The sequence below is a fragment of the Callorhinus ursinus genome, unplaced genomic scaffold (assembly GCF_003265705.2).
Source record: "Callorhinus ursinus isolate GAN/ISIS: 27379988/994484 unplaced genomic scaffold, GSC_fseal_2.0 scaffold3, whole genome shotgun sequence".
Classification (NCBI taxonomy): domain Eukaryota; kingdom Metazoa; phylum Chordata; class Mammalia; order Carnivora; family Otariidae; genus Callorhinus; species Callorhinus ursinus.
In genome coordinates this window covers 71,558,930-71,572,780 of record NW_027397065.1, presented here as the reverse complement: position 1 = coordinate 71,572,780, position 13,851 = coordinate 71,558,930, and positions in this window count along the sequence as shown.

Here is a 13,851-nt window from a genome sequence, read left to right as displayed (position 1 = left end):
TCTTTCTTTCTTTCTTTCTTTCTTTCTTTCTTTCTTTCTTTCTTTCTCTTTCTTTCCTTTTTTCCTGCTCCTATCTAATCTAGTCTTTCTTTTTTCCTTTTTTCTGCTCCTATTTCTAGTCTTAGTTACATATTCTTGTTTCTCTCTCTCACTTTTACTTGATTTCATTTGAAGAAAAAAGAAGGAGACTTGCTATTAATGTTACTTTGTCTTTTCAAGCAAAGCCTACACTGGTATATTTTCTGAGGAAGTCTTCCATGACAAAGAAAGCTAAAAACTACTTCGTAAAGATTGCACATTGAACACTGATAATGTAACATTAAGTTATAATTCGCTTATTCTGTTTCTTTGCAAAACATATATTTTTAATAATGTATATATGGCTTAGAGAAACCCATGAATATAGAAGCTAGATATTTGGGGAAATGTACCTGAACAACTAATACTCTATCAGAAAACTCACTAGTGTGAGCGATTCAGCAGTGGAAATGTAGCTCTAAACTAGCGAATGATTCATGTCTTTTATTACACAGCTTTGATTAGAATCTGAGCCCCAATTTTTTTAATTCAACCAAAATTATTCTCCAAAAACAAATCAGAGAAAAGAGGCACTTCAGTTGAGACACTGATTATGGTGGTCTCAAAAATAAGAGTGATATCACCACTATATTTTTAATGTCTCCTTATACTCAAAATAACCAAAAAGAAGACTTACAACATTTATCTTTTGTTAAATAAAATGTTGAAACTCACCAACAACTTAAAAAAATATTTTGTTGTTTGTTTTGAAGTAGATGACTAGAAATAAATAGAATTTTTTTAAACTATTTACTTCACTTAACAGATTGTTTATGGAATTTGTATAATGTTTTAAGTCAGGAACATGTTTTCTAATATATATGACTCTCAAAGTTCCTTGTTCAATTTCCCCAAATAATATGTGAGTTCCAGAGTGACAGAAATTTTATTTGTTTATGCTAAATCTCTAGTGTTTTGCCTTGCACCTCTTATATACTAGCTGTTTAATAAATATTTGTTTTGTTAATTAACACATTTATGAATTTAATTTTGTATTTTGACATCACTATTTTTCTTAAAATGATTATCTCAGTATTAATGTTTTGGGACTGGTCAGCAATTCTGAAGAGGTACAGAAAAATATTAGCATCTATGTAAGTTGATTTAGAAGAGTTAGTATTTATCATATAAATAGGTTAATATATTGTGCTAAGTGTTATAGCAATGTATTTCTAACCCTCAGTGTTTGAACCCAATACAAGTTTATGACTTTGCTCATACTATATTGCAGTGCAGGTCAAGTGAATCCTCTACAGGTGGTAACAGAGGGGTCTATGCTCCTTTTGTAGGGTCAACATCATCACTTCACACATGAAAGACAGTGGAAAATATGTATGGGTAATATTTAGTGATCATATATTCATTCTGTGCACATTCCTTTGGCTAAAATTTATTTGTATTGTTCTACTTGCTAGCAAGAGGGATGGGAGATCTAATTGAACTGTGTGTTCAAGGAAAGGAAAACATCTTGCTAAGGATTAGCAATCACTGGGACAGAGTTATATTTTTCTTAGATATTAGAGAGGTTTAAGTTTTAAATTATTGGTATTGTATTTTGTTAAGTATCTTTTCAATATAAAACATAATGTAAGCAGGTTTTCAGTCCTCAACCAACTCAACTCTAAGACAATCAAATAGTAGCCTGGAAATTTTTATTTAGTTATGCTTTTGTTTTGTTTTGTTTTGTTTGCAAGAATCTTTAACTTCACAGAAAAGTGTATGATAACCACAAACGTCAAATATAAAGAATGCAATTACATTTCTTTAATTTTAAGGAAATGAAAAAATAGTTTTTTAATTGATTAAAAAGGGAAAACAATTGGGTAAAAACAAATACTTCCAGTTTGGCTATTATGAACTAGATTTGTCAGAGCAAAATTTCTACTGTGGACAACTACCAAAGCCACATAATAAATTAAAAAAAAATAAATTACTATAAAACAAAAGAAATTTCAGGGCACTGAAGAGCAACCAAAGCAGCCAAAACTTCAGAAACCAAGAACCCAGACAGAAATATGATTTTAGGAATAGAGGACTAGAGATCATGCTGAAAGCATCAGCTGAGATAGTAAACATCTAAGCAGAAATATTGGCAATCTTACTGTGCTGGTGACATAAAAATTGGAACTCAGAAACAGGCAAAGAGGAGAGGCCATATTAAACACTCCAGGGTTTCAGTTGAGCCTTCTGAAATGCTATATCCTGAGAGTAAAGCAAACAGGGAAAAGAGCAGCCCTTACAAAGCTAAAACCCAGACTCAAATCATCCCAGGCTCTGACTGGACCAAGATTACTTGCATCTATCAGCCAGCACTTCTTTATAATTTTTTATACTTAACATTAAGTTCAATTAAAAAATAAGATAACAGCTCCATGAGACAAGGAAAAAAATGAAGAAAATTAATTGTTAATAGGAACAAAGCAAAAGTGAATACCTATTTTGAAGTTAAAAGAACACAGTCTGAAAGAGTTGATTAACATGCAAAAGGAGGTAAAAGACAAATGGAGAATTTCACCAGAAACATGGAATGTATACTAGAATGCTGACTATTCTAGAATATGGAATACTGAATATAGACTCTCTAGAATATTGTATCTTAGGACATTAAGATATGTTTAATAGCTAACAGTTACTTAAAAGCTGTATTGGTGACCTGGGAAATAGATATTAAAAGATGTTGGTCAAATAGAAGCATGGAAAGAAAAGATGTGAACTACAAAATGAGCTACATTTGAACTACAAGTGAACTATGTGTGAACTACACATTAAATACACGTGAACTATATAAGAAACATGGGGAACATGGCATAACATCCTCATATGTGTATAACTGGAGTAATAGGAATCAGAAAGAGGGTAGGGATAAAACAATATTTGAACCGACTCAACAAAAAGTAATACAAAACTCAAGCAGGACAAACAAATAATGCCACACCTTTTCACATGAGTACCACTTATGATCAGACTGTGAAATCACACACATGTAAATTAGAGATCTTACAATATCATCAAGAGCTATTGCTCAGATCCTTACCTAGGTATGTTCCTCCTACCTAGAATCACACATGATGTCTGTTAAGTGGAGTTCATGGGATAACCTCTTCCAATGCAGAGAGCATTTAAGTTATGGAACATTTCCACTCTAATTCCAGAAAGTGTTTTTCTTTTTAAGATTTATTCATTCATTAATTCTTTATTTAGAGAGTGGGGGGAGGGGCACAGGGAGAAGGGGAGAGAATCTCAAACAGACTCTGTGCTGAGTACAGAGCCCAGTGTGGGGCTTAATCCCACAACCCAGAGATCACAACCTAAGCCAAAACCAAGAGTCCAAAACTTAACCTACTGTGCCACCCGGGTGCCCCACTTTTTAAAAAATAGCATATGTGTCATTATCTAGGAAACCATACTCACAGGTTCTGGATTTATATAAGTCATTAGTTATCCTTGATGTTTTCTTAAAGTCATTCAATAGATACACTTCCTTCCTCCTAGAAAATATTATTGGTCTGTTTATTCAAAGGTCCAGTTGTTGCTGATGATTTGTGTTGTAGGTGTATGTGTGTGTAAATGTGTATGTGTGTTGATGTTTATTTTTGTGTTCTATTTTTTTAATTTAAATGCCTTTTTTTCTTGATAAACTCTAAAATGATTTTGCACAGATTTTTAAAAAATCATATTCTGCTATTGACCATAATAAAAGTATAATTTGGAAAGAAGATACACTTAATTATTTTAATTATTTCTTATATGAAACCCAATGATGATTGAATAGATAGGTTGATAGAGTAATTGATGGATAAACAGATAACCAACTCATAAAAATTTCTATTTAAATATAACATTAAGTTGACTTTTTTCATGATTTAAAAAGAATAGTAACTTACTTTTAAGTAATACTAAATAAGTCCATTTTGGTCCATATTTACTAGTTACTTATGGTCCAGTTCATTATGTCAAGTAAAGTGTTATTATTTTATTCCCAGAATAAACTCTACTTGCTAATAGTACATAATTTAACTAACATTTTAGTAAAATATTTTGCTGGTAATTATGTAAATTTTGCCTGGAAGATCAGTCTGTAGTTTTCACTGTTTTGTATGTGTACCAAGTTTTGGGTGTTTTGACACTAGTCTCTTTTTAAAAGATATTCCTCTGTAACTTCTATTTATTAGACATTTGAGATAACTCACTTGTTAAACTGTACTTTTGGAACTTCTAAAAATTTGGGTATGGTAATATTATTTGTTCAGTTTTTTACTTATTTTAGCTATTCCTTTTTCTTAGGTTAATTTTTATAATTTCCAGTATAAGAAAATAATGAGATCTTAAGATTTACTGGCATTAAAGAGTACATGATATTTTTTATGTTTTGGTTTTTAAAGTTCTGTTGGAGAATATGATATTTGAATGTTCCTATTTTAAGCTTTATTAAAATGTAATTTGTATACAAAAATATTGTACATATTTTATGCATACATTTTGATGAGTTTGGACATATATCTACACTTGTGAAACTGTCATCAATCAAAGAATTAAACATATTCATCACATCCAAAAATTTCCTTGTGTTGTTTTGTGTGCATGCAAGTGTGTGTGTTAAGAGCACTTGACATATGATCTATCCTCTTAATATATTTAAGAAGATTTTAAAAATATAAATGTCATCAGAAATCATGCTCAGATAATTTCTCATTAAGGAAGACCTTCACTTTTCTTTGTGATCTATCTGCTAAAATTAATACATGCTATTTTAAAATTTTAAAATATATAAAAATAGTATGAACACATATGTTAAATCCCGGGCCAAATAACACAATATCTTAAGAAAAACCAATTTAATCATAATATTTTAAGAAAAAAAATTAATGATTTGTTATGTGAATGATAATGTTCTTTTCCATAAAACCCCAAGAGGTAAACAAACTAACATTTTAACAGAATACTGTAATGTTATTGGTTAGAAGATAACATAAAAAATCAACAAGTTTTACATTTACTGTGAACCAATTAGAAAATGTAATTTTAACAGTTTCAGTAGCACATAGCAACAAAAATATAAGGGACATAGATACTTAACAAATGTCAAAGTTGTATTAAAATTTTCAAAAACTTGTTGAAGAAAATTAGGAATTATTTGAGAGATAAAGCATTTACATAAATCCTAAGATACCATAAAAATTTCAATATACTCAATTGAATCTGTAAATTAAAAATAACTTTAAAAATATATTTAAATGATTTTATCCTTGAAACTTATAAGCTAATTGAAACGTTTATACAGCATATTAATGGAGACATAATTAGCTAGAAAATATTGAGACAGAATGGGAAGGGGCTTGCTTCATTTCTAGATAGTAAGCTTTACTATAAAGCTAGATAATAAAAATAATGTGGATGGCACAAACATAGACATCTCAATTAATTAAAATTTAATCTATAGATTGACACATTTATTGGAACTTAATATAACACTGAAATAGGACACCATATCAATGGGGAAAGCAAAGCTTTGTATAAGCAAGTTCTGTCAAGTCTATCTATAAGTTTAGATTCACCAACACTCTTCATGGCAGAATGATTGAAATGAGTACATTCTTGGTATGTCTGAAATTTGACATGTTCACATCTAATAAAGCTTATCACTACTTTATACAACATAATTTTTGCATGTCTGGATTTGTTTTGTTTTGTTATTTTTACATCTATCCCATTCATTTTTCTCTGAGCTGCTGCATCTGTGGTGTCTGGCATTAATTTGGAGAAATAGTCATTATTGCTTCATGTATTTTTTCTTTTCCCTTCATCTTCTTCTGGTATTCCTATTATATATAGTTTTACCTTTTGTAGTTCTCCCACAGGGCTTGTATATTCTCTTCTCTTTTTTTTTTCTTTTAAAAAGAAAAGTTTTTTTATACTTAACATTAAGTTCAATTAAAAAATAAGATAACAGCTCCATGAGACAAGGAAAAAAATGAAGAAAATTAATTGTTAATAGGAACAGAGCAAAAGTGAATACCTATTTTGAAGTTAAAAGAACACAGTCTGAAAGAGTTGATTAACATGCAAAAGGAGGTAAAAGACAAATGGAGAATTTCACCAGAAACATGGAATGTATACTAGAATGCTGACTATTCTAGAATATGGAATACTGAATATAGACTCTCTAGAATATTGTATCTTAGGACATTAAGATATGTTTAATAGCTAACAGTTACTTAAAAGCTGTGTACAATATCATTTTTTCTAGTGTGTTTTCTCTTTCAATTTTGAAAATTTTTATTGAAATGTCCTCAAGCTCAGAGATTTTTTTCCTTAATTCTATTTAGTCTATTATTAAAGGCATCAAAAGGCATTTTCCCACCAAAAACATTCTCATTTATGTTTAGTGTATTTGAACTCTGTTATTTGTTTGGTTCTTTCTTAGAATGTCCACCTCTACTTACATTACCTATCTATTTTTACATGTTGTCCACTTTTTCCTTTGGAATCCCTAGGGTATTAATCATACTTTTTTTGCTTGCTTATTCGTTTTAGTTTCCAGTTTGTTAAATCCACCATTTCTGCCATAGCTGACTCTGGTTCTGACGCTTATTCAGTCTCTTTAAATTGTATTCTTTGCCACTTATTATGCCTTATAATTTTTAGTTGAAAAGCAGGCATGCTATACTGCTAAAAGGAGTTAGGACTTCAACATATAAATTTTGGCAGGATAGAATTTAGTGCATAGCATTTCTTCAGTTTTACCTAATTCCTTTTTCCTCTTAGTTTCTTACTAGTCATAAATAATTTAAAGCATCTTTCCCTGGATCTTATTGTATTATAACAGAAAACTCTTCACAGTATTTTTCTTTTTTTAAAAGATTTTATTTATTTATTTGAAAGAGAGAGAATGAGAGAGAGAGAGAGCATGAGAGGGGGGAGGAACAGAGGGAGAAGCAGACTCGATCCTGGGACTCCAGGATCATGACCTGAGCTGAAGGCAGTCACTTAACCAACTGAGACACCCAGGCACCCCCACAGTATTTTTTCTAACTAGTGTCAAATGTCTCTCTCATTTTTTCAATTTTTCTACTTTTTCTTTATACTCCATGGGATTTAATTTATTAATTGTGACACTCTAATAGTTTTGTATTTGTTATCTTCATTATTTCAAATTGCTGACTTTGCCAAAATGACAGAGGTTAGGCTGTGTTGACAAGATTGTACAAGTTAGTTCTAGTCAGACATAGTCCAGTTTGGCAAGTAAGGAATCCCAATCGCTAGGAATTGATTGTTTACAGATATGAGTGGTTCTTAAACTATTACCTTCTCCATCAAACTGAGTCTTCTGTTCACTAAAATATAACAATGGTGATTGTTTTTTTAAAAAAAACTACAGTAAATATTTCAGTTATTTTTCATTTTAATCACTTTCTGTTTAATTATGAAAATTATTTCTTAATAGTCAAATCAAAATATTTTTTTTCCTTCCTATCACAATTTTATGGTGTCAAGTTGGATTTCTAGCACTGAAATATGTGTATTTCAGAAACATAACTGATTCTCAATACTGCTGCCAATTTGACTCACATATTCATACAGTGTTAAAGGAGACGGTCCCCCTAAAATCAGAATCAAGATAAATTTGGATGTCTCTGGATACCTTGAGAGGTATTTGCATCTTCCAAATTTAGTCAAAGCACTTAACCTATGGTTACTTAGGATAGCTTATTAAACTACTGGATGTTATTTTATAAATAGACCACATTATTAGTGATGACTTATGATATATGTGAATTTGACTCTCAGGTTACTTTTGTTTCAAAGACACGGTAGTGAATATCTTGATGATACAGGCTATTTAAAATGAAGCTCTTCCCATAAAAAGAGAAGCTCTGAATGGACAATTTTCAATGTCATTTCAGAGTCACTAACAATGAAAGGGATATATTTAAGGCTTTTCCTTGCCTTTCAGGAATGAAGAAAGCTTTAGGTTGGTTTACACCCTGCCTGCTTCATTTACAATTCAATTAAGATGAATGTCACTGGAGGCAAATTCTGTGAACAACATTTCTAGATTCATTTATAAAGATGCCTACCAGATAATGCAAGTTCAGTTTCAGGAGTTAGGTTCCTATGGAACTTTAGGTAGACTAGGGAGAATTGTAGTCCCTTCTAATCATTAAAATGCATGCATGAAGTACTTCAAGCCAGCTTATTCATCACTCTTGAAATGCTGACAAAATGCTTAAGGGCCTACTTCTTCACTAAGGTGAAACAAGAGAATTCTTTAAGGTTAGTGATGATATTGTACATAGGTAGGTCCATTTTTAAAAGACACATCTTATAATCTGTAGACAAAAACATGCATTAGTTACTGCTGTTATGAAGCATGATGTTTTATATGTAAGCATGAAATTACATTAGGGACAGAAAACACACTGCTAAGATGTTGGTAAAGTATAAGAAAGCATGCTCTTAATAAGACTTTTTTAAACAAAACATTATCATTCTGAAAATTGTATCTCTCCCTGAAAATGTTATTCGTATTTAAGACTATGAATTCTTAACCCAAGAGGTAGTCACATTTGCAAAAAAAAAAAAAAAAAAAGTTTTTAATTTTATATACAAATTAATATTTAGTGAAATATAAAATACACTGATAATTCATATTATAATATGCTTCCTTGTAGTAGTATATACTGATATAACATATGGTAGATATAGTAAAATCATTTAGTGGCAGGGTTTTAATAGAATCAGAATGTGGCTGAACTTCCCTTGGCCTTTAGCCTGAATAATACAAATTATAATCAGTGAAACTCCATTAATTTTCCTGGAATAAATTGTGAAAGTTCTGGAAAATAAGACTTTTCAAAAATATTTCAAAATATATTTTATATATTAAATTTATGATATGAATATTTGAAAAGTGAAATAATAACAAATTTGTTTACTTATAGAAGAACTTCAGTTTCCCAAATTAGCTACTTCCAAATCTTTCTATATCATTCCATGCCAAAGCTCAGATCACCTTTAATGGAGTGCTTATAAAAAACACTAAATGCTCTTAGTAATTTTCAAGTTGTATGCACAACATTGCCCAGAATTTGAACTCTTCCAGATTTTGATTCCAATAAATTTAAATTACTTTGTATAGTGAAGAGTAATTTAAAATTATTGAAGTGCTCCCACAGTGGAGTATCCATAAAATGTAAAGCCTTTCAGTGATTTTAATCACTATGCACACTTTAGAGTAATTTCAACACATCAAATGCTTTGATTTTTAGTTTCCATTGCTTTAATTTGAAAGAATTAAAAATGCCAAACCAAAATAGCATTTATAATCAGTCAAAGTTGTTACTAACCTGAATTTCAAATTGAGTTAGCGAGTTAAACATGTGAAATATGACTGTATTATTGATAGAAGAAAAAAAGCCACCATTATAACAATTATCTATTATACTAATTTATACCTTGTCAGACTAGATTGAATTTATTATGATAGCATGTTTCCACAATGGACCAATAGCATACTTTTCTATTGTACACATCCCATGTGGGTGTGGAAGATTGATGGTGACTACTTAGAGATCCTCAGAGGTATTTGTATAATAATTTGAGAACATACAAAAAAATAATAATTTGAGAACAATCTGAATTAACTCAAGATTGAGAAGAAAATATAATAACTCAATTACATTTGAAAATCCTCCATGAATAATCAATGAGAGCCAAAAAGCTATTTCAAAATGTAAGAAAATACAATTCTATTTTGATTTCAACATAAATAAAATTTTGTTGATTATATTAAAGAAATAAGACTATCACAACTAACTAGAACTCATAGGATTAATAGTACAATAAGTTTAAAAATAATAAAAACTGGTTTTAAAAGGGGGATCAGTAAATAACATCCCTCTTGTATGCCCAAGTTCCGACCCAAAGGAGAAACTGGATCAGAAAAAGATGAAGTGAAACTAAATGTGTACCTTATTAGTGATTTTCTTTAGGCAAGAAGTTTTTAAAATATTAGACCTGAGAATTGAAAAGTTATGAATGTGTTTAAGAGGATGCTAAAAAACGGATTTTTCCTCAGGAACAGTCCTCTTAAAACAGGCCAGAGTGCAAAGCAGAGTATATGACCTTTGAGGACCTCCCACCTCAAATAAAAAAGGGAAGAGATTTGTATTTTTATGAGAAATTCTTCTTTCCCAACTAATCAATGAATTTTCTAAACAGATTAAATTTAGCAGTGGATAGATGATAAAGTGTTATATTAAAGAATCATAAGTAATGCAGATTGAACATTCTTCCCCAACATGAGAGAATGCTTCAATGTAAAGCAAACTATTAATATGAATATATCTCAATAAGAAATAAAAAGGTAATATAAATCATGATATTAATAGATATCATAAAGGCCAGTATAATATGTAAAGGCAAAATTAAATTATATAAAATTGCTCAATTATCATTAATCATGGAAAAAGCAAATTATATAAAATCAAATTAAAAAAATTAAACATAGTAATTTGGAAAAATAAAACATAGTAATTAAACATAGTAATTTGGGAAGCCTGATAAAAATAATTTAAATGACACAATTTTATACCTGGCAAATAAAACGAATCAGAAATCATTAATTATAAGTATTAGAAATTTTAAAAATTAGTAAACCTGCTAAATGTAATATCTACAAAATTCACAATCTTGCCTTATGCCAGTAAAGTGTTTAGAGAATAAATGGTAAATAACAATCTTATACAACTGCAAAAATATAAGAAAATATAAGAAAAAAATAAAAAAATGAGGATTTATGAGATAATTATGCACCCAAATTGGACATAATTAAAGAGATTTATTTTTTATGTATATATTTATAAAAATATAGGTCAACAAAACTAAATAAAATCTATATCTTTTTAATACGAACAAAGTAAATATTATAAACCTATCAATTTTTAAGAATTAATTTGAATGAAATTATGATTTATATTAAAGCAAGTATCAAAGAGGAGACTTAATAGGTTTATTTTAAATTTTAATTAACCTTAAAAACAAAAACAAAATCACTTCCTGAGATCCTGGTTGCTCTATGGCAGTGTAAGCCCCCTATAGTTAATGTATCATTCTAATTGCAATTATAAACTCTGAACAATTTTTTTAAAATAAAAATAATGAATTTTTAAAAACCTATTAAAGAACTCTGGAAAGAAAGCAAATTAAGTTTATTTTGGAAGATGGTCAAATTTTGGAGAAGCAATTGTCATTATGGTGATTTTAACTCTTTTTCTTCCCTGTGTTGTTTTTTCTCTCTGAGAAGGGTGGAGCCTACATGGTTATAACTTAGAAAATTTGCTGGCCAAATATAGTAGGGAAAGGATACTCTGGATCACAGAAGAAAATGGGATTCCAAGAGGAGAGCTGAGGAAAGAATTGTCTAATTTGGCACATGATTTTACACAAATTTTAATCTAGCCCTTGAAATACTATATTTCCATGGTACATACAAACTAATATAAAAGACTTAGAGAAAGTTAACTGAGATTTGAACCACTGCCCACAAAAGACAAGATAGGACCCAGCATCACTGGTTGAATCAACTGGGTTGACTGTCTGCTAACACAAAAACATTAATATCCTCCAGATGATTATAACAGAATCTGAGTGTATATAACATAGTATTTAAAATAAGATACATTTCAAACATTACTTGACAGTAAAGCATTTAGGAAAACATGACCCATTTTCAAGAGAAAACATCAGAGATGTCAACCCTGAGAAGGCCCAGATGGTGGAATCAACAGACTTGGAAGCAGCTCTTTAATTATGCTTCATGAGGTTAAGGAGAACACACCTGCAGTGGGTGAAAAAGGCTGCACATATAACTCAGATAAAAGCACCAAATTGAATTTCATAAATAGAAAATATATTATCTGAAATGAAAATATGTGTAATCTAAGTACCAGAAGGGAAGATTAGGGCATATTAAAATATATATACATATATATATATATATAAACTTCCAAAGGCAGTGAGTATCATACATTTACAAAGTAAAAAACTCAGAATATGCTAAACAAGATAAAGTACAAAAAAACCCGCCTATATTCATAAAATCAACTACTAAAAGCAAGTATAAGGTAACATCACTTTTGGGGAATAGATAAAACAGTTCTATTAATTATTTAATATTTTAGTATAGTTGATAAAACTCTTGACAGCAACTAGAAAAAAATGAAAAATTACATGTAGGGAAAATTTTTGAATGGTGAAAGAAAGAAAGAAAAAAGAAAGGAAAGAAAAGAAAAAGAGAAAGAAAAAGAAAAAAAAAAATGTCAACACAGAATTCTATACCCACTGAATGTATTCTTCAGGAATGAATGTGAAGTAGACATTTTCAGGAATAAAAAACATGAGACTAATAAAGCTGCTTTATAAGAAATGCTAAAGGAATTTTTTCAAATGGATGGAAATTATAATGGAAACTCAGCTTCTAAGGACTAAAGAAAGAGATTGTTAGAGACTGACAGCATGAATATAAAAAGCTAGATACAAATTTTACATTTTAAACATCAAGACACAAATAAGTTACAACAAATGGAGGGAAATTATGTACAAAGAGAAGGCATTTGCAACTTGGAGGTGGCATATTAACTTGGAGAAAAAAAAAATTCTTTGATGAAATGAGTATTACCAGAGATAAATAAGAATATTTCACAGTGATGAAAAGGAAAATTCATCAGAATAAAGTGACAATTATCAATTATATGATTAATAAGAGAGCCTCAAAATATGTGAAGCAAAACTGATAAAATTAAGAATAAAGAATAAATATTTCCACAATCATAGTAAAAGATCATATACTACTTAGTAATTGATATAACCACGAGGTAATAATAGTAACAATAAATATAAATAAAAATGTACCTGAACAACACATTGGTCTAATTGGTGTTTATAGAACACTAATTCCAAAACCTACAGCATAAACATTTTTCCCAAGTGCATATGTATATTTACCAAGCTTGATCATTTACTATACTATAAAACTAATGTTGATAAATTTAAAGGGATTCAAATTGTATAAGGTATATTCTTTGGCCACAAGAAAATCTAATTAGAAGTTAATAGCAGGAGTGTAGAAATATATAGTAATTAAATGATACACTTCTAAATTGGTTGAAGAGTAAATCTCTAAAATGCAAACTCTGTAAGATTAGGGTATGGTTTATGCATTGCTTTATCTCCCACAATTAGAGCACTGCCTAGTATATATAGTAAACATTCAACAATTATTCCAAGAAAGGCCCTAGAAAAAAGAGAAAGAAAATGTTTAAATACTATGCCAGTATTTTTTTGTAAGAAATAAATGAAGAACAAGTTTTTATAAAGGATATAGCGAAGTCTGGCATGTGTCAGAATCTCCTGAGGAGACAAACCAGCTTAATGGTCAAGAACATGTCTGTGAAAGACCAAACTGACAATGACCAAATCAGACTCTGTCATGGACTCTATAAAATTTATAAACCAGAGCAATTTTCTAAAATTACCAATTCCTTAGTTTCTTAACATGAAAAGTTTAAGAAATAATAAAGCACAGGGGTTTTGGTTTTTGTTTTGCCAAGCTTAATTTAAATGATATTTTAAAGTGCTCAACAGTGACCAGTTCAAGGCAAATAAATCAACAAATAATACTATTATTAGAAAAATTTGCCATTTATGCCAGAAAGATTGGGTTTCTAAGACTTAACATCAAGGTTTGTGAGATTGTATGACCTTTGTGACCTA